The 21,302-nt window shown below is 38.1% G+C and overlaps 1 long non-coding RNA gene across 1 annotated transcript; it reads left to right on the top strand.

Moving 5' to 3' along the window:
- The first annotated feature begins 1,901 nt into the window (after positions 1-1,901).
- Positions 1,902-6,186, top strand: LOC127537452 (uncharacterized). The gene is made up of 3 exons (XR_007947092.1): positions 1,902-2,895; positions 3,057-3,224; positions 5,535-6,186. It is a non-coding gene; the product is annotated as an uncharacterized LOC127537452 (long non-coding RNA).
- The last annotated feature ends 15,116 nt before the right edge of the window (positions 6,187-21,302 follow it).

The raw sequence follows: 21,302 nt of genomic DNA, 5'->3' as shown, positions 1-21,302 counted from the left end.
CATACAGAGCTATGTTACTGATAGTTCTCTTCTCATTCAGACTTTGGGTGGAATATAGAGTGTGACATTTAGCCTACACTGAAGTATTGCACATTCTCATCCTTTTTAACAGAGAATGGCTGGACAGCAGCAGGATGGTCCCTCAGCTTCCACTGCACAGACTGACACAGTGAGATGGATGTTCAGGAAACACCAGAGCTTCATTCTGTGGAATTCATGTGCAACTGTATAATTTAATGTCCTCTATGTATTCCCAGTTATCAGTAAAACAGATTTACAAACTGCATTTGCTGAGAAAAATCCAAAAAACAGATTAGGAGGGCAGATCTGGAAATTGAAATACTGGAGCACAAGTTAGAGGTGGTGATGGTCACAGGTGAATTATGTTAACTATTGGAACATGAACTGAACTATCTCTTTATTTGTAGGAAATAAAGAAGACCAAATGAAATGTGTATCATGTCTTTATTTGCTGTGGTGGTGATGATGGTGACTTAAACTCTAAAGTGATTATTGCATACGGTGTCTCTGACTGCTCTGCTGTCCTGGATAGCTGCAGGTGGATGGGCTCATCATCTGGGTCTTCAGTTTGTAGGGCAGGGTGTTGCTCTCCTCTAATAGTGGTAATATTATGAAGAACAACACATGCCACAGTAATATCACAGGCCCTCTCAGGGGTCACCCTGAGGAGACGTAGGCTCTGGAAATGGGCTTTCAGCAGGCCTATGGTCATCTCCACCCGGGCTCTGGTCCTGCAGTGAGTCCGGTTGAAGTTCTGTTGGGGGCCTGGTTCAGGGTCAGGGTATGAGGTCATCAGCCTGGGTTGTCATGGTAACCCCTGTCACCCAGCAGAAGGCCATCAAACTCTCCTGTAATGTATAGTGGATACATCAGAGCATATTAAAGGAGGGAGACAAGAGAATTCTATTGTGAAAATCTTTATGCTGCTGACCACGCTGCAGTCTGTTGCTCAGGTTAGACTCTCCATAAATCCTGGAGTCATGAACAGACCCAGACCATGTGGCCTCCACATTAGAAATGATGTATGCAGCATCACATACACTGTAAAAAAAATTGTAATATAACAGAAGTTTACTGTTTATTTTACAGATTTTTCCTGTATTTTTAAAATACCATTTAATTTACAAAAATAGACTGTTATTTTACATGTCAAATGTAAAATAACATGAAATCACTGTAACTGTGAAAACACACAATATTTCTGTTCTTTTACAAAAAAATCCATTAGATATACATATATTTATTGTTAAATTATGTTCACAAATGTATCCTGATTTCACAATATTTGTCTGCTATTTAAGGGAATAAACTGTAAAATTCAACTTTAAAACTCTAACAAAAAAAGGAAAAAAATCACTTAAAATTACTGAGAAATTAATAGTAAACATTTGTAATTTTACTATAATTTCTTTGTTAACTGACTAATGTTTCCATTGAAAATAACTACAATTACTGTAATTTCCTAGATGGTAACATTTATTAACATTATATTAACATTTATTTTGAAAGGACATCTAAAGAGACATAGGGAAAGGGGAACGCATGAGAGGGTGAATAATATGCAAAGCAAAGCGTTGGACTTGAACTTAGGGCCGCTGCCTCTGCTTTTGGGGCATCAGCACTACCAAGTGAGCTGCAATTAAATGCTTTCAGTAAAGCATTTCACTGATAAATATGCTGCTACTTTATTGCAGCTGCTGCTTCAGAACTATTTCAGAATTATTTCACAGCATGTCTGAACAAAACACGTGTAATCAGGAGAAATTCTACTGCTGCAAAGTCTCCCTGCACAAACACACACGTACAAAAAAAAAAAAAAAGGAAAAGGAAAAAAGTCTCTCGGCACAGACAACACACCCGAACCGGACCAACGTGATGATAACAACACCATATGGTGCTGTGAAAAGCGCGGTTCCCGTTTGAGTTGGTCGACAGAAACTGTTCGAGAAGAAGAAGGCGACATGCCATTGGCTGTTTTGACGTGACGCTTAACAATTTCAAAAACCATCGCGCGGCGGTTCCAGTTTCAATTCAATTCAATTCAATTTTATTTATATAGCGTCAATTACAGTCAACTCGTCTCAAGATGCTTTACAGAACCCAAATGCCTGACCCCCAGAGCAAGCCCAAAGGCGACAGTGGCAAGGAAAAACACCCTTTTAACAGGGAAGAAACCTCGAGCAGAACCCGGCTCTATATAGGGGGGACCCATCTACCTGCTGGCCGGGCGGGTTGAGAAGGACAGAAGAGGGCAAGGAGACAGCAGCTAATGTCGAGGCTGGAGGAATGAGAAATGTAGAAGGCAAGTATCAAACTGAAGCTGAGCCGCATTAGCTTTATTTATCACCATGCCTCTGAGTTTACGCAGTCGGTAAAAGGCACTGAATCCGCTGATATGTCGTCAATTGAAATGTTAGCTAACTATGATGACAAAAGCATGGCCGGCGGTGTCGGCATCTGTTAGCTAGCTGCATTTTAGCATTCAGCCAGACCAGCTACTAACGTTAGCTTACCACTTAGCAGTGAGTCATTACGTTTGCTTTTGTGAACTGACTCAGGCGGAGAGAAAGACGAACATTTGTTTAGAGTTGCAACAATGAACAATAATCAATTATTAACCCTCTTATACATTTTCACTAGTTTTTTGTCCACAATTTTCACTGTATGACTTGAAATGGCATGATTTTTGCCTCGATTAGGAAGCTTAATTTTATGTAACTTGTCAAAATTTGGTTTTGAAATTTTTCTCACGTTTGCTCCTCAAGTACTTCAATGAAGAAGAAGAACAGATGTTCTACAAAGTGGATCAAACAACCCTGCCCTCTGAAGTGGACTGTGCTGGACTTCCAAGTACACCATGTATTGTTGTGTGTGGTATGAATATTTTTCTGTCTCCACCACAATATATTAAAACCAAAACACAGAAAACTATTACTACTATTACTTTGATTGTTATTGTTATACTGGACTCAGTAGTAACATGATAATTTAATTTTAAATTTCTTTTGTCCTTCTCTTGTCCCTGTACACAACAGGAAACTCGACTTTGGCAGCGGAGAATTTCATGCTGTCTGTTGACCAGACCATTGTGATGGCCACATCAGAATCTTCAGTGATGCTCTTTTGCTGATGTTTGGTTCGTACTACTGTATGAACATATCTTACCCAGCAGCCCAAGCATCAACTTTGGAGTTCTTACAGAGGTAAGACACCACTAGTCAATTTAATACATCAAAATAAGATGTACAGTACAGACTAAAAGTTTGGAAACACCTGATAATTTTCTACATTTTTCTTTATAAATCATTGGACGTTTGGATCAGAAAATTAGCTTAAATATATCATATAGTAGAGGGACACAGTGATATTTGAGAAGTGAAATAAAGTTTATAGGATTTACAGAAAGTGAGTAAAAATTACTCAAACAAAAATAGGCACATGCATAAATATGGGCACCCATTTTGTTTTATTAATTTAGCACAAATTTGTTTGCAGTGACAGAGGTCAAACTTTTCCTGGAGGTCTTGAGCAGGTTTACAAACAAATGTAGAAGAATTTACACCATTGTTTTTTAAACTCTTTTTATGAGAATCCAGCCACATTCAGTTATCATTGCTGTGAATGAGAGATGGAGGTTTTTGCCCCAAATCTCACAATTCAGACCCCTGTTCATCCTCTTTTTACTACGGATAAGCCATCCTGTCCCCTCTGCAGAAAAGTAGCCCCAAATTATGATGTTTTCACCACCATGATTTAAAGTAGAGATGATTCCCTGAGATGTCACCCATCACTTTTTTCTCTCCAAACATAGGGAGTGGAGTTTACACCCAAAAGTTTATTTTGGTCTGATCTGATCGCATGAAGATGATCCAGAGGAGAACTGGGAAAATGTCAAGTGGTCAGATGAACCAAAATAATACTTTTGGGTGTAAACTCCACTCTCTGTGTTTTGAGAGAAAAAAATGATGAGTGACATCCCGGAAACATCATCTCTACTTTAAATCATGGCGGTGAAAACATCATAATTTGGGGCTACTTTTCTGCAGAGGGGACAGGACAGCTGATCCGTAGTAAAAAGAGGATGAACAGGGGCCTGAATTGTGAGATTTGGGGCAAAAACCTCCATCTCTCATTCACAGCAATGATAACTGAATGTGGCTGGATTCTCATGAAAAGAGTAAAAAAAATGGTGTAAATTCTTCTACGTTTGTTTGTAAACCTGCTCAAGACCTCCAGGAAAAGTTTGACCTCTGTCACTGCAAACAAATTTGTGCTAAATTAATAAAACAAAATGAGTGCCCATATTTATGCACGTGCCTATTTTTGTTTGAGTAATTTTTACTCACTTTCTGTAAATCCTATAAACTTTATTTCACTTCTCAGATATCACTGTGTCCCTCTACTATATGATATATTTAAGCTAATTTTCTGATCCAAACGCCCAATGATTTATAAAGAAAAATGTAGAAAATTATCAGGTGTTTCCAAACTTTTAGTCTGTACTGTATAATGCACATACTGTAAAACTGAGCACTGCTCAAGTGCTGAAATGATTAGTACAGGGTTCCCAAACTTTGGCAACTCAGGGCCCACTTGAAAATCTCACATTTTTTTGCAGCCCACCTCTGCCCTCATTAACAATACAGAGGCCTAATAATGTGATTTCAGTGCACTTTTTTTAATCTTAATGATAAAACGTTCAGGACTGACCTGAAAGTTGCATGAAGCTCCAAAGTCACTAACGCAGCGTACTGATGCTACCAGTTCATGGAACATCCTGACTGAATCCTGAAGAAACCAGAGAATGGCTTGTTTGGGAAGATGATTCGCTTCCATGTTCACTAAGGGTGGGACAGTTCACTAATCCACAGTATGGTTTGATTTACATTGTTGTTTTCCCTCTCCAGAAACACCATTCTATTATTACATTTTATTCAAAATAAAGATGGTCATATCTCAAAAATATTAGATTACTACCTGAAGTGAGAAGGATGAAGCAGCTGTAGGCATCTACATCTGTTATCATAGTTAACTCTCCTTCTATGGTTCTTGGTGAATATAAAGCATTTTTATTCTTGAAGTTTTATTGCTCTTACTCACAGTCCACATCAGCTCAGGTGATCTTCAGGTTATTGTTTCACTTCACCGCTCTGATGCGATGCCCTGTGTGTGTTTGTGTGTACATGCAGCGCTTCTTACCAGTGGTGGTAAGCTACGTTTGGAGCCACAGCTCCCCTGGGGCAGACTGAGGGAAGCGTGGCTGCCATTTCGCGCCAAACGGCCCCTCTGACCACCTTCGAACATTCATACGCATTCATTCACAATACACATACACAGTACTCGCATGATAATCTTTTCATTACATCACTGGTCTACTGTTCCCTGTATGTCCAAATGCTCTTTAACATGCAAGCTCTGTCTATACTGTTGTGTAACCTTTTTGCAAATGTATGAAAACATTACATTACAGTACAGTCCACAGTTACTAAAGTAGTTGTTTTTTCATTTGACAGGTGCCTCTTCAAGATAAATCCAGATAAGGGATCAAAAGTGGAGCGGAACGCCACCAAAAAACAACTTGCAGTCAGTCCAAAGGTTCTCACACTGATCACCAAAATTGCAGACTGAGTGGAGGGAATAAGAAGTGCTCTCTAGTTATGGATACTTTGTCCAAGTTACAGACTGTTGTGGATTAATATCCAGTGAGGTTTCATGTAAGCTATTTATGTAGCTTTGTCATCAATGTTTTGGATCTATGGTTACTTGACCAGGTTATGGATGACTTAAATAGAATATGTATTCATTTCCAGAGAGGTTTACTGTAGGTTTGTAATCCATGTTGTGGATGTACAGTGACTTGACCAAGTTATGGATGCCTTGGATAGAGTATGGATTCATTTCCAGTGAGGTTTGACAAAGTTTCTCATCAATGTTTTGGATGTGTGGTTACTTGACCAAGTTAGGAATGCCTTGGATAGAAATAATACTGGGAATTGGTAACTCAGCTTTTTTTTTTAATGCTTTTTTCTTTCATTTCCAATTCAGTTTAATTTTATTTTTGTTTGTTTCAGAGCCAGTCATTTTAATTTAATCAATTTTTGAATATTGCTGTAATAATGGTTACCTGTTACAGTTGAATAAAAATACTGAGAATGGGAAACTGTAGCTGTTCTTGTTCAGCTTTGTCTCATTCAAACACAACAATTCATTTAAGCCCCTTTTCCCACTGGCCAAAAAAATGGTTTAAACCATTTAAAATAAAAATAATTCCGGTGTTATTAGGTGAGAACATTTTTTAAGTTGAAAGCCCTTTAAATATTCAGCAAATCTATGTAAAAGAAAACTAAAAACTAAACTTGCAATAAACAGTAAATTGTTGCAATTGTACACCCAATATGTAAAGTGTTTTTGACATGTTTTGAAAGATTAATCAAATTATTGTGTTGTACACGGTTATATTACATCTAATATAAAGTAATATACAACCTTTTTACATAAAATAATGCCATTAAAAACAACTAATAACAGCACATTTCTGTAAATTTAAGCGTTATTATTCATATTGCAATGTTAATTTGCCATCTTTATGGGTAATTTCATTGTTTTAAAACGTAAAATGTTTGTAATTAAATGTTAAAAACAATGTAAAATAACTAAATATGCATTTGATGTGATCTAAAATTAACAGTAAATTGTTGCAATTTTAAACCAAATATCTAGTTTTTCAACAGTTTTTTGACATGTTTTGAAAGATGAATCACATTATTTTGTGTGTTATATACTGTTATATTACATCAAACACAAATTATTATACAACCTCTTTCCGTAAAATAATGTCATTAAAACCAACTAATAACAACACATTTCTGTAAATTTAAGCATTATTATTCATAATACGACATTTACTTACCATATTTATAGGTAATTTAATTGTTTTAAAATGTGAAAATGTTTCTAATTAAACGTTAAAAAACCCTGAAAATAAGGCAAAATCTTGTTAAAATTACAACTACTAACTGTATTTTAATTATGGAAAAAAACTGTGTTTTTATGAGAAAGTAATTTTCTGTTATTTCACGGTATTTTTTTGGCGCCCCAGCTGCCGGAAAATTACCGTTTTTTTAAGATTTTTTTTTTTACAGTGTATGATCTGGACAGTGCAGAGAATGACAGATGTTGAACTATGATGCAGTCTTTAACATTTAGAAACAGTAGTCAGTCTACCTGTAGCCTACCTGCACATTTATGCTGTGAATGGACTTCCTGTTCATGATGTGAGGGAGCTGTGATGGGGATGTGTGTGCATCTATGCAGCCAATCACACTGGGAAATCCTAAAAGAAATTAAAATGACTAATCCCAGTCTGAGGCTGCAGCACAATGTCATGAACAGAATAAGATTTAAAATGAATTTAACAGATCTCTACATCATTCACCTGCAATCCTGTGGAACTCCTCCTTGATGTTCTGACAGGTTTATGTCCACAATGATGAGTAAAAGTCGTTTCAGAGCCAGGAAAACTTTTCTGACTGTCCTGCATACAGCTGTCTTACTGTAGTGCTCTGCATCTCCGACATTATATAAAAACTTCCATTTGCAAAGAACCGCAGCGCAACACACAATATCTGCTGGATGTGAGAGCATGACTGGTTGGTAATGTAAATGTAAGGACGGATTAGGTTGTTTATGTAGATTATGGACTTGAAACGATTACGAAACGGTACCGCTCAAACCGATAATTGTCCGGAAATGCGAGAACATTTATGCTCGGTCTGATAACAATCTACCGACGAATATTTAATTATCTGTGCAGTAATGCTGCTCCTTTATCCACTGGATCGTGAATAAAAGCTGTTCTACGCCAAAACTCGCTCGCTTACTGACTGAATGAATGAGGAAATGAAACAGCGTGTGGCTGAAAGAGGGCGGAGACGGAGAGAAACTGGAGGTTTTCTCAGGTAAACCTGCTGGAGACCAGGTTCAACTCATAGAGTCTGTTACTGCGGTAACTGACCGAGAGTTGAAGTTACCCCTCTTTGTGAAACAGGCTAGAGTTACCCCTCTGTCTCAGGGTTAAGTTACCTCGCTTTGTGAAACGGAAAACTCTAAGTTTCCCTCATTTCAGGGTTAAGAAACTCAGAGTTTTCAGTGAACCTGCTTCGTGAAACAGGCCCCTGCTCGGCAATCAGACAGTCACCAGTGGCTGTGACAAAGCGTGGCTGCACCCAATCTGTAATCAGCGCAGCATAAAGCCTGATTCTCTCTGCCACTCCAATGCCGGTTCATTGTTCTCATCTGCCCTGTGACACGGACACTCAGCTGCATCTTGTTCATGTCAGACCACGCGCTCTGTTTCTCTGTTTATCATCTCCTACACATTGCTTCCTGGACTCGGCTCTCTCATTCGGACTTTGTACCTGTTTTCCCTGTCATCGGCTCTGTCAGTTCTCCCCCCTCATCCACCCATCAGATACTGGACTGGACTTTCCGTAAGCCTCCTTCCCTTTTTTTTTGATTTAGCTTAGCACATGCTCTGTTACCCTCGGTTCTCGGGTCCGCCTTCTGTTAGTTTAGTTTAGTTTTCCTCCCAGTTGTTTTCCTCCAGCTTTCTCAATTCAGTGTTTTCTGTTCATTTACACTTTTTTCATTAAATATTTACTTCTCCACCCTGTCTAAGCCTGCTGCTTGGGTTCTCTCCTTTGTTGTGTGACAGGTTGACAAATTCATGGTAGGAAACATTTTTCAGATAAAAGATATAAAAACGGCAAATATAATTATATGGCTGGAGTCATAAAGGACCCCACTTGGTCGCTTGAGGGTTAAACACAAATGTTCTTTTAATAATGGTAAATATTTTTTAAATAATCTTGTTTTTGCTGATTTAAATACATTTAAAAATGGCATAATTTTTCAGCCAAACATAGAAAACAAACAAATTACCGTTAGAAAAAATACAGGTAGTTGTTTTGTTGTTGGATTTACAGTTTTTCATGTTTTTTTTTTCTTTATTTCTGTGATTTTCTTTATTTTATGTGATTTAACAAAATGGGAAATCTGTCAAATAACGAAATGTTCTTACTTCCTCCCTTTGTCTGTTTCCCTCCTCTTTTGGTTGCACTTGTGAATTTTAAGTTTTAATGGTCATGCCTCTGTCTTGTCACCTGATTTGGATTTCTACTCAGTGTCAATGAAAACAAAACATTTGAACTTTTATCATAACAACTAAACACATTTGTTTCATTATGTAGTCCAACAGCCCTGGACTAATAATGAAAGATTTTTAATCCAGGAACAACAAGGGGGGGAAATCTGTAAAATAACTCAATTTTCTCACTTTCTCTCCTTCTCTCCTTCTTTGTTTCCCTCCTCTTTTGATTATGCTCATGGATTCCATAGTTGTGGCTCTGTCTTTTCATTTGAATTCGATTTCTGGACTCAGTGACAGCTAAAACATAACATTTTAACTTTTGTCATGACGACAAACCGTTTTGTTTCATCATGTAGCCCAACACATCTGGACTAATAATGAAAGACAGGAATAAAACAGGGAAAATCTGTAAAATAATTGCATTTTCTTACTTCCTCCCTTTATCTTTTTCCCTCCTCTTCTGATTTGGTCATTAGCTTCCTGTGCATTTATTCTAATAAACAAATTCTCTGTAAATAAATAGTCTCTGTCTTACCAGTTGAATTGGATTTCGGGACTCGATGACGATGAAAACACAACATTTGAACTTTTATCATGACAGTTTTGTTTCATCATGTAGCCCAGCACATCTGGACTAATTGTGAAAGATTTGAATAAAATTGCTACAAATCTGGAAAAAACAAAAGATTTTCAAACTTGCTCTCTTTGTGTGGTTCCCTACTCTTTTGATTGCACTCATGGGTTTCAGGTCTCAGTCGTCATGTTCCTGTTTATGTTCCTGTCTTGTCTTGGACTTCTAGACTGAGAGCAAATGAAAACACAACATTTGAACATTTATCATGATTACCAAAAAGTTTTGTTCCATTATGTAGCCCAAGATTCCTGGACTAATAATGAAATATGTGAATAAAATAGAGAAAAATCTATAAAATAGCTCCATTTTCATACTTCCTCCCATTGTCTGTTTCCCTCCTCTTTTGATTGAGTTTGAAGTCTCAGTAGTCATGTCTCTGTCTTGTCTTGGATTTCTGAACTCAGATCCAATGAAAACACAACATTTGAACTTCTGTCATGATAACTAAATGGTTTTATTTCATTATGTCCCCCAACATGAATGGACTAATAATGAAAGATGTGATAAAACTGGGTTCTCCCACCAGCTGCTTCCTGTTCTTTGGCCTTGAAATCCTGCTGGCAAAACTTTCCCTCCCTAAAAATCAATAATGTGACTAATCTGCTCCATTTGTTTTGAGAAAATAAAGAAATCTCAATGGTGATCTGCATGAAGTTTGTTCAGTGAAGCATCGTGGTTGGAAAAGGAGATAGAAATGACAAGAATGTGTTGATTTCAGACGTATTTATGACACGACACAAAGAACATGAAACCAAAGCCTCGGTTTGGTCGGGTTTGAGGGTGAAAGGCTGCAGGAGGATTCATCTGGTTTCTAATTCCGTCTGTTTGAAGCCTTCCATCGGTGAGCTTCGGTCTTAACCTTGGTTTCGTGCTGCTTATTGTAGGTCAGCGAGGGGACGAGTGCGTTGCAGCTTAAGTGGGGGTTGGCAGACTGTCAGAGCGGGAAAACGTGGAAAGATGAATGAGGAGATCGTGGGTTCGAGCCCTGGGCAGCACACAAGCCTGATAGATGGCTGAGACCGACTTAACACGTCGGGGTTATTGATGGTCGCCCGGCGGCGTTAAAAATACATCGAGGCTCCGACTGGAACTCAGAAAAACCTCCTCTGAGCTGCACACATTGAACTTTAAAATGTTCTGAACCTGATGGTGTGATTTGGGTCTCAGTTTGTGTGTCTCTTTATTTTGAGCAAAGAAAAACATTTTGGTGGATTCAGGATTTAATGATTAAGCTGTAATTAAAGCTGGAGGATAGGGTTAGGAACTGACATATTGCAGCATTTTAGTTTCTTCTTCACCACGTTTTCCGTTGTCGAACAAACTCGACATCTCTAATAAACGCACAAAAGAGTTTCTCTTCATGTTTTCACTTTATGAGGCACATTTTCAGCTCAATAAAGTGGACATTTTTAGAGATTAGATGCATAATTTTCCACCATGGCAGCTCTGTTTTAACTTCTGGGTGACATTTTTCATACATCTCTGGGATGAAAACTTCAGAAAATATTACAAACCGTTTGTCAAGCAGCTAAATAATGTTTGTAAAATCCTCTTTGGTAACTGTGTTAATTGGTTTCATGTCTTTTGCCAGACAGATCAGTGATTTTGTCTGCTGTTTGGAGCCTTTTTTGCTTGGTGTAACACCAGAAAAGACATCTGAAATAGCCTTTTGCTTTGGACGTCATAAAGGTCTGACTTTGCTTTTGTCATTCAGAGCTGTGTGATGCTGATTTAAGTGATCAGACTAAAAAATGGTTGAAATTGACCTTTCTGTAGTTGAAATATGTTTTTTTTATACCTGACAACAGCTGCATGATTATGGCCAAAGACATTATTACAATTATTTGTCACAATTAATCACTTATTTCGCATGTTGTGCTACATTTTTGCTAAAATCTGCATTAAAAATAATCTTCATCTGAATGCAGATCATCTCCTAGAAGATAAAAATGAATAAAATTCCACTTAAACTCTTTCCATGATGCTGTTTATTAATTGATGCTATAATTTCCAGAGTTTCCCTGAACGCCTCCCATGCAGCTCCAGTAGAAGCTTTGAGTCGTCTGTGCTCATAGAAGCTTCTAGTCTCCATCAGTTACTGCAGAGATCAAAAATAACTTTGAACAGAGTCAAAGAAGGAGTCAGATTTGCTTAATTTGACTTTAATTGTTATTTTAGACCAGTTTTGAGTCCGAGTTGCAAGACAATTTGGGCAAATCTAAAATAGTTTTGGACAAATTTTTGTTCTTTTGGACAGTCTTTGAGCAACTGTGGATGCATTTCAAGACACTTTAGACAATCTTTGAGTCATTTTAAAGACATTATAAAACATTTTAGAAAAATGTCGTAATTTCAGACGTTTTGAGTCATTTTGGACAGTTTTTTGGATATTTTGCTTTGACAAAGGCATTGAAATGTCAGATTTACTTGTTGTTCTACAAAACATCTACCTGGCCGAACATTTGCTTATTTGTAAATTCAATAATTTCCAGAGTTTCCCTGAAAGCCTCCCATGCAGCTCCAGTAGAAGCTTCTAGTCGTCTGTGCTCAGAGAAGCTTCTAGTCTCCATCAGTTACTGCAGAGATTAAGAATAACTTTGAACAGAGTCAAAGAAGGAGTCAGATTTGCTTAATTTGACTTTAATTGTTATTTTAGACCAGTTTTGAATCCAAGTTGCAAGACAATTTGGGCAAATTTAAAGTAGTTTTGGACAAGCTTTTGTTCTTTTGGACAGTCTTTGTGGATGCATTTCAAGTCACCTTAGACAATCTTTGAGTCATTTTAAAGACATTACAAAACATTTTAGAAAAATGTAGTCATTTCAGACAAAGTTTTGAGTCATTTTGGACAGTTTTTTGGTTATTTTGCTTTGACAAAGGCATTGAAATGTCAGATTTACTTGTCGGTCTACAAAACATCTACCTGGCCGAACATTTGCTTTGTTGATTTGTAGATGCTACAATTTCCAGAGTTTCCCTGAACGCCTCCCATGCAGAAGCTGCTGGTCGTCTGTGCTCAGAGAAGCTTCTAGTCTCCATCAGCTACTACAGCATTTAGTCTCAAAAGAGCGAAATAAGGAGTTCTGATGTCATGTTTACCTGAACCCAGGTGACCTTAATCTGTTTTACATCCATTTTAAACATTATTATCACAGTTGATCATGTTCATTTTATCTTAAGAAGCTACAGTCATGATTAATATTAATGTGATATTTCTTTTTTGAAACCACACTTTCTTTTTCAGACTTTCTCTCCTGTTTCTGTTCATTTTAATGTGAACATGAAGAGACTGCAGGTCAACAAACTGTGTCTTTTAGTTTAAATGGATGTGTCTGAGTTATTTTTTTATCTTTCCTCACATCAATATATATACACACGTGGACAAAATTGTTGGTACCCCTCAGTTAAAGAAGGAAAAACCCACAATTCTCACTGAAATCACTTGAAACTCACAAAAGTAACAATAAATAAAAATTTATTGAAAATTAAATAATCAAAATCAGCCATCACTTTTGAATTGTTGATTAACATAATTATTTAAAAAAACAAACTAATGAAATAGGGCTGGACAAAAATGATGGTACCCATAACTTAATATTTTGTTGCACAACCTTTTGAGGCAATCACTGCAATTAAACGATTTCTGTATTTGTCAATGAGCGTTCTGCAGCTGTCAACAGGTATTTTGGCCCACTCCTCATGAGCAAACAGCTCCAGTTGTCTCAGGTTTGATGGGTGTCTTCTCCAAATGGCATGTTTCAGCTCCTTCCACATATGTTCAATGGGATTCAGATCTGGGCTCATAGAAGGCCACTTTAGAATAGTCCAATGCTTTTCTCTCAGCCATTCTTGGGTGTTTTTGGCTGTGTGTTTTGGATGGTTGTCCTGTTGGAAGACCCATGACCTGCGACTGAGACCAAGCTTTCTGACACTAGGCAGCACATTTCTCTCCAGAATGCCTTGATAGTCTTCAGATTTCATCGTACCTTGCACACTTTCAAGACACCCTGTGCCAGATGCAGCAAAGCAGCCCCAAAACATTACTGAGCCTCCTCCATGTTTCACCGTAGGGACAGTGTTCTTTTCTTCGTATGCTTGGTTTTTGAGTCTATGAACATAGAGTTGATGTGCCTTACCAAAAAGCTCCAGTTTGGTCTCATCTGTCCAAAGGACATTCTCCCAGAAGCTTTGTGGCTTGTCAACATGCATTTTTGCAAATTCCAGTCTGGCTTTTTTATGAGTTTTTTTCAGCAGTGGTGTCCTCCTTGGTCGTCTCCCATGAAGTCCACTTTGGCTCAAACAACGACGAATGGTGCGATCTGACACTGATGTACCTTGGCCTTGGAGTTCACCTTTAATTTCTTTGGAGGTTGCTCTGGGCTCTTTGGATACAATTCCAACGATCCGTCTCTTCAATTTGTCATCAATTTTCCTCTTGCGGCCACGTCCAGGGAGGTTGGCTACTGTCCCGTGGGTCTTGAACTTCTGAATAATATGAGCCACTGTTGTCACAGGAACTTCAAGCTGTTTAGAGATGGTCTTATAGCCTTTACCTTTAAGATGTTTGTCTATCATTTTTTTTCGGATGTCCTGGGACAATTCTCTCCTTCGCTTTCTGTTGTCCATGTTCAGTGTGGTACACACCTTTTCACCAAACAGCAGGGTGACTACTTGTCTCCCTTTAAATAGGCAGACTGACTGATTATGAGTTTGGAAACACCTGTGATGTCAATTAAATGACACACCTGAGTTAATCATGTCACTCTGGTCAAATAGTTTTCAATCTTTTATAGAGGTACCATCATTTTTGTCCAGGCCTGTTTCATTAGTTTGTTTTTTTAAATAATTATGTTAATCAACAATTCAAAAGTAATGGCTGTTTTTGATTATTTAATTTTCAATAAATTTTTATTTATTGTTACTTTTGTGAGTTTCAAGTGATTTCAGTGAGAATTGTGGGTTTTTCCTTCTTTAACTGAGGGGTACCAACAATTTTGTCCACGTGTGTATCATGCAAATGTAGCTTAAATTCTTACTATGAAACCCTCAGTGGACCTACAGTGTATCTACATCTCACATTTTTCACTTTCTGCTCCATTTTCAAGCTCGATCACACACATGTTCACGTGAGCAGAAAGACGTGGATTTGCACACAGAACACACACCTTCAGCTGATTCGATGAGTGTGTGAGGAGGTGGGAGGTCACTGTGAAAGACTATTATTGTCTTTCCTGTGGCTGCTCTCTCCCTCTGATTTATACAGAAATGCACATAAGCTGCAGAGAGCAGAGGTGAGCTGCTGAACTGAAGAAAGGTTGGCTGAACTCTGACTCTTAATAACAAGGTCTACGTCAGATTTCATTTCCTGTCTGACTCTTTGGCCTTTTTCTGTCACTTTTTCTTTTCCTCTCCCCTGTGATTTTCTCCTCTTTGTTCCCAAAGTAAAACCTCCATATGCAGTTTTCATCGAATGTCTGAGTTCAGATAAATGAAGAGTTTTAACTGCAACTGAAAGCAAAAATATAAATAACTCTCATCTCAACCCTCCTCAAACTTGTAAATCTACAGAAACTTTGTTATATTTAACAAAGCAAAATTCTACCTTCATACTGTGAATATTTCCACAGTTCCATAGAGGCGGCTCCACATTTATCACTTTTAATGGACTTTTTCCATCATACGACAACATAACCATAGAGTTATTTCAAGTCTTTTTGTGGAGATTTTGTAACTTTATTGTAACTTTGTATGTTTGTGTATTTTTTTACCAGTTTTTACCAGAACTCAGATGTGTTTTTCCTCCTAAATGTCATGATTCTATCTGTTGGACTGATGAAGTTCTGAGGCTCAGAAATGACAGAAAAAGTCCATTAAAAAGTGACAAATCTGGACCCTCCTCTATAGACTCCTCCTTGTGTCTTTAAAATCTTTTGTCGTGATTTTTGTATGTTTTTGCAGTGATTTTGTGTGTCTTTGTTGTGACTTTGCGTCATTTTGTGGTGATTTTGCATCTTTTTGTAATGATTATGCATCCTTTATTGTGATTTTGCTTCTTTTTGCGGTGATTTTGTGTTTCGTTGTGTTCTTGCATGTTTTTATGGTGATTTTCCATCTTCTTGTTATGATGTTGCATCTTTATGCAATGATTTTGTGTATTTTTATAGTGATTTTGTGTGTTTTTGTGGTGACTTTGCATCTTTCTGTGGTGATTTTCCATCTTCTTGTTATGATATTGCATCCTTTGCAATGATTTTGTGCATTTTTATAGTGATTTTGTGTGTTTTTGTGGTGATTTTGCATCTTTCTGTGGTGATTTTGCATCTTCTTTTGGTGATTTTGTGTGTTTTTGTTGTTATTTTCCAAGTTTTTATGATGATTTTACATCTCTTCGTTATTTCAAGTCTCTTTCTAGCATTTCCGCACCTTTTTGGTAATTTTGGTAACTTTTTGTGGTGATTTTTTTCTAGTTTTTACCAGAACTCAGATGTGTTTCTTCTCCTAATTGTCATGGTTCTGTCTGCTGGACTGATGAAGTTCTGAAGCTCAGAAATGATGTATAAAGTCCATTAAAAAGTGATAAATGTGGACCCACCTCTGTGGACTTCAAGGACCTGGAACTCCAGAAATATTCACAGTATTAAGGGTTGAACTCTGACCGTTAAATAAAGTTACTGTAGATCAATAATCATACATTCAGCTGCTGCGATCAGTTTTAACTTCATCATTTTGAAGCCGTTCTTTTATAAAAGTCATGATTATCAGCTTCCCTTTGCTCCATTCTGTCGGGCTTGTAAAAAAGAGAGAAGTTAACTGTTGACTAAAAAAACTAAAGGGAATGATTTGGATGATGATTTCACAGTAATGGGAACTGTCGAGTGTTTCATTTAAAATAAAAACCACCTGTTTCTGTTTAAAAAAAAAACCACAACCTGAACGACGCTGTGAATCAAACCCACGCTCATCGAAGAATAAAACCTTCTCAGAGGCACCAGGAGAAAGATGTCATTCCTCTCATTTCTCCATCTGATTCGGTTCCTTATTAAGTTATTGGTAGTAAAGTGGGTCGAAGTGTCGCGGCTCAGGAAGCCAATTATCTCCCCTCGTCCTCCGAGATCGCTCTTTAATTATCAACTTTTTATAACTCGGGTCTTAATGATATCGCCGTCGGTGTCTCGCTGCTGTCTGGATCGTCTTTGTGGTTTGATAACTCTGTTTCATGAAGCCGCCTGCAGGGTTTGTCTCCGGATCTGACACTCTAACCTTATTTTAACTTCCTACTTCAACTCTGGATCTCAAAGAAACCGGCTCCAGTCCTCCAAAAAGTGAAAATTATCACCAGAAATAAACACTTTTAAGAGAGAGTTTGAATTTAATTTGATGGTCGGGGTGAAGGAGGTGAAATATGAAGAATAAAATCTGACCGCTGGAGGCAAATATTTGACTCTGACTTTGGAAATTTGTCTCTCTGTGGCACCACTGGGATTATATTGCTGCAAACGTGACTGAAATTAATATTTATTCCATTAATTTCACAGCTGCCTGTGCTCAGTTATTGTTATTAATAATAACCAAGAAAAGGTGCAATTACCTGATCCCTGAAATTTTTCATAAACTGTCACACAGATGTCATAAAGAGAGAGCAGAACACGTGATAGGGTGATAGGGTGATAGGGATGCAAATTTAGAATCATTTCCATGCAATATATATCAGCATTTATCAATAATTTATCATCTTGAACTTCAGGAACCTGTAATCGACTGTCCAAAATCTCTCAAAACTTGCTTATAATTACAAAGAAATTGTCCAAAAATGACAAAGCGTTGTAGAAAATAACTCAAGTTTCAAGTCAGCTGGTGAGTTTTGGGTCTCAGGGGAATAAATTTAGTGAAGGTGTCTCACTTAAACAGCTACAAAAAAGACAAATCAATTTAAATACAGTACTAAAAATTAGCTTAAATGCTCATTTTCAGAATTCAAACGATTGTGAATGATATTAAACTTTCTGTATGTGTATTAAAAATGTTTAATTCAAATGTTTACTGGAGACTTTTACAAAAACTGGCTTAAATATTTATATATATTTCTGTCCACATAAACTACAAATGTCCCATTGCATGCTGGGAGATGCTTGCCTGGGGACCAGACAGCCTTTATATTGTGTATTACAAATACACATAAAGTCAGTCTGGAACTGCTCCATTGAACCAAATCTAGCCCAGAGGCGGGACTACCGATCACAGCTTGAATTGGAGAGAGCCAATCAGCGTAACACATGTGTGACGCAATCACTAAGCGACCTAACAGTTGCCTTTCCGCCATGATGTTTTGTAGTTTTAACAGCTTCCTTCGCCGTACAGGGGTCCTGAGGAAAATCTAAGCTCTCCCTTTCAACAGTGGAGGGCAGCATTACGCATTCTGTCGTACAGCCTGCCGGAATTAAAAATACATCCTTTTTAAAAAGAAAAGCTTTAAGAGCTGCTTCTTGTTGAGGTTTTAAGGACAAATTCAGCCCGTGCAAAACAGAGGAAAGCGCACGAGAGAAACCTCGCTCTGTTGCGGTCGCCAACCCGGCCCTGAAGATGACGCATCGTTAACTCCCGCCTCTGGTGCTCTGATTGGTTCGGTCTGATCTGCTCGGAGCTTGAAAACCTGTCAAAATGTGTCAATGGAGGAGGGCTAGACCGTATTCCCGTATATCCCTTATAACGGGAATACAGTCTAGCTAAGCTAGGCTAGTGAGATGCTGCTGTTGTTCTCTGCTGTGCATGAATCCTGACTGTGAGGTTCTTGATATTCAGCCATTGTTTTTATTTTTCTTAACCATTGTTTTTATCTTCTTAACCATTGTTTTTTCCTTAGCCACTGTTTTTATTTCTCAGCTCTCGTTTTATTTCTTAGCCATTGTTTTTATCCATTATCATTTTATTGTAGTTTAGCACTTTGATTTGAAAGTGCTAAATAAAGTTAATATTATTATTATTATTAGATGCTGTTCTGACAGTTTGTAAAGCCAAACTTTAAAATCAAACTCTTCAGAGGTCACAGAGACACATTCAGCATCTAATCAGTCGATTCCATTCGTCACAAACTGAGACTGAATATAAATTAACGCTGAGCATAAAATGCAGATTTTTTTTATTCTTTTCTGTCATTTTAATAACCTCTCTGTCCTCCCTAAGTGGATCTGAACGTTCCACATGACAGATGACTGAAACTGACCTTCTGTCTTTGAGAAATCAGACGGCAGACGGATCCTCGTCCTGCCAGCGAGATCATCAAGCCACCCTCGCAGACGAAGAGTGAGAAAAGATGCAGCGATGATTCAGAGGAAACAATCAGAATCCAGAAAATACACGTGAGAAGGTTTGAGCTCAGGCTCGCTAAAAATGGAAACTTTAGCATCTTTAGCTGCTCCAGAAACCAAACCGGGACCTTTGGACAAACAATCATTGAAACGTTTCTGGATGATAAAATGTGATTAAAGACAGACTGAAACCTGAAGGAAGCAGCCGTCTGTTTTACTGCCTCGTTCCAGGAAGCAGAATTTATCTCAGCAACAAGAAGCAATCAAAGAGCACTTAGACATCTGGATGGTGAAGAGTCAGCTGATGTGTCGTTAAGCTTCTGGTGCTGATTCACAGCAACGTCGCCTCTTTCTTACTGTCTCAAGAAAATTAGCTTTAATATTTCCTTCAAAGTTTGTTTTTATATTATTGTATCTTTGTTTTCTACATATGTTTGTTATGTGTCCAACTACCTGTGCAAAAAACACACCTTCTCATCTAATCTTTACTTTCACGACTAATTACATTGGAGATTCTCAGTGAAGGCATCGAAACTATGAATGAACACAAATGGAATTATGGAGGAAACAATAAAGTGTGAAATAAGTCTAAACGTGTTTCAGTTTTTAGATTCTTTGATTTGATTGCTGCTTTAAACACTGTTGGTATTCTCTGGATGAACTTCATGAGGGAGGAAGGAAGGAAGGAAGGAAGGAAGGAAGGAAGAGGAGAGGAGGAGGAAGGAAGAAGAGGAGAGGAGGAGGAAGGAAGGAAGGAAGGAAGGAAGGAAGAAGAGGAGGAGGAAGGAAGGAAGGAAGGAAGGAAGGAAGGAAGGAAGGAAGACGATGGGAGTCATCAGTTACTCAGTATCACCTATGGACACTTGGAAAAATAGCAGACATGTTGTTTCTAAGTTTCTTTTCAATTTTTGTAAAAATGAATAATCAAAGAAATGTTACTTATTTTGGATTCTGGAACTTCATCTTCATTTTCCGCTGACCACTGCTGCTCTTCCGTCTGGCTGATTGCTCATTCAGTGAATCACAGGTGGGATCTGAAACTAAAAGCAGTTGGAAGCTGAGTGTCTGTTGGGATGGTTCTCAGATCCATCCTGCTGCTCCACAGATCAAAACTCTTCAGGCTCCACGTTAAAGGAAGACGGTTTTAGCAGCATGAAGATCTGGAGATGCAACAAGACGTGAAGATGTTTGAGGTAATTTGGCTCGTCTGCTCTAGTGGCATCCAGCTGCTGTGTAGAGGCTCTCAGACACTCTCCAAGAAGCTCCAGCCTGACTAGACGATATCCGTCACTCCGACTGCTCTCGGTCCTGCAGAACGAAGCCTCTGAGAGATTATTCATTGCGAGATAATGACAGTACGGCGATGCGAGTGCCAAAGGCTCTTGATCGGCTGCCAGACGGAGCGGCAGCATCTGTGTGAGCGCCGCCGCCGACGGTTTGCTGAGCAGAACGACCGTCTGAAAGAGTTGGAAGTGTCTCTGGCTGCACTTGAACATAATTTGGAGCTCATTCAGACTCAATTTGCTCCAGTCGGTGAGGACGAGAGCAAGAGAGGAGGATAAAGGGAAGACGGAAATGTCAGACGATGAGCGGGAGGGAGGAAAGGTCGACTGAAATGCAGAGAGAGGAGGAAAAACAAGAAGGAGGCGCTTTCAGAAACACTTTCCAAGGGCAGCTTGAATAACTTCTCTTGACTTTATTGTCGATTTCTGCCACCTGCTCTCAAAACAGGTTAAAAAGAGAGAAAAGAACAGTTTTCATCAATGTTTAAGAGTCGAGACACTTCTGATCAGATTGTGTTGAACTAAAAACTACATTGCCTGAGTAGACTTTTCTTTAAATTCATGAGCATGAACACACATTTTTAAGCTGATTACACGTAAAAATGAAGTTATTTCAACCAGTATTTACACATTTTTTGAGTAACATGTCCTTAAATACCATACTCATGTTTGAGTTGACATCATTTTTAAAAAATAACTGGAACTCATCAGTTTCACTGATGGAGTTTGGCTTAAAAAGATGCACTAAATTTATCATGTATCTGTAGAAAACACAAGTAAAGCAATCAATCTTGCAGATAATCAACTATACTGCAGTATTTTTTACTTCAGCAGCTCATAAATTTACACTACCCATCCAAAAAAGTTACCACCTGGATTTAACTAAGCAAAGAGCCTTAAGTTGGATAATT

The sequence above is a fragment of the Acanthochromis polyacanthus genome, chromosome 15, assembly GCF_021347895.1.
Source record: "Acanthochromis polyacanthus isolate Apoly-LR-REF ecotype Palm Island chromosome 15, KAUST_Apoly_ChrSc, whole genome shotgun sequence".
NCBI lineage: Eukaryota > Metazoa > Chordata > Actinopteri > Pomacentridae > Acanthochromis > Acanthochromis polyacanthus.
The sequence above is the reverse complement of the archived record's forward strand: the minus strand, read 5'-3'. Positions and strand labels throughout refer to the sequence as shown.